At 34.5% G+C, this 1,187-nt stretch overlaps 1 protein-coding gene across 1 annotated transcript in view; it reads left to right on the top strand.

The window, feature by feature from the left end:
- LOC140336714 (protein PAT1 homolog 2-like) overlaps positions 1-1,187 on the top strand; it is a 19,050-nt gene that overhangs the window by 14,856 nt on the left and 3,007 nt on the right. The gene's annotated exons all lie outside the window — the stretch shown is intronic.

Genomic DNA, 1,187 nt, shown 5'->3' with positions numbered 1-1,187 from the left:
ATATGGGTTACCTACATTTGTGTCCTTACTTTGAAGAATCCCTTCCATTTGCGGAGATTAAACTTTTCTTCCAGAGGTTAACAGTGACCCATTGTCCTTGCAATACCCTGAGTGAGTAACTTTGATGCAAGTACTTGGTATGGACCATATATTTTTATCAATGGTAATTCTTTACCCCAATAATCCCTAATCTCTCCACATAGCTGACCATCTCAAAACCCCCTATTAGTTTAGCTGCTGTTCTCTGCTCTCTATCCATTTCCATAACATAATTTTTGGACTGCATATTTCAGATAAAGCTTTGTACAGGGAAAGAATTATATCTTGAAACTCTGCAGTCTATACTGCTTAATAAATGTTTGATCTTGAATTTGCAGCATGTCATTGCATGCTATAAATCCATTATCTACCAAAACACCCAAATCCTTCTGCATTTGACTTGCTCAAATGTATACCTGCTAAACCGATAAAGCATGCATTGTTGGCCCCCAACCTGTATAACTTTACACGTGTTACGTATTAAGTGTCATTTACATGTTTTTATGAAGTTAGCCATATGTAGGCTGAATTGATATTTTGCTAATCCTAAAGCAGGTTTTTAATTTTCTACATTTATATAGTTCTGCCATAGCATTTCCAAGTCCATTCCAATGCCACTAGAATTTGAATTCCTTTGAATGACTGTTAATGTATATGTCATTACTATAGTTTAAGGCAATTGTCATTTCGCACCACAGTATTAATGGTATCCCACAGAAATGATCACAGAAAAGTCAAAACTTCATTTAAATTAATTTTAGAGAATCAAGTATATGAAGCTCTAAGTAAATCTCAACCTTCCTTACAATTGGCTAATCCACTTGGTTTTTAGATGTAATGTGCAGTCCTGAATAACAGGTAGGCTTAGCAGGAATGAGAAGGTGGATAGCGGTCTCTGCTTATTTTATGCCTGGGTTTATTAGAGACTTCATTTTTGAATACCTTGCCAACTTTCAGATATTGCAATAAAGTGGTTGGTTTGCAATACTTCAAGCTACTAATCTTCTTGTGATTTCTCATTTAGAAAAAAATACTAGTGCGGATTTAGAAGGTATTCAATTTTAGAAAGATATTGTTGAGTCCTGTAATATAGGTTTTTATAGAAGTAGACTTTTCGCATATTCATTATAATAAACTGTGTTGTGTGT

This window comes from Pyxicephalus adspersus, chromosome 1, assembly GCF_032062135.1.
Source record: "Pyxicephalus adspersus chromosome 1, UCB_Pads_2.0, whole genome shotgun sequence".
NCBI classification, from domain to species: Eukaryota; Metazoa; Chordata; class Amphibia; order Anura; family Pyxicephalidae; genus Pyxicephalus; species Pyxicephalus adspersus.
Note: the sequence above shows the minus strand (reverse complement) of the source record. Positions and strands in the feature narration are given on the sequence as shown.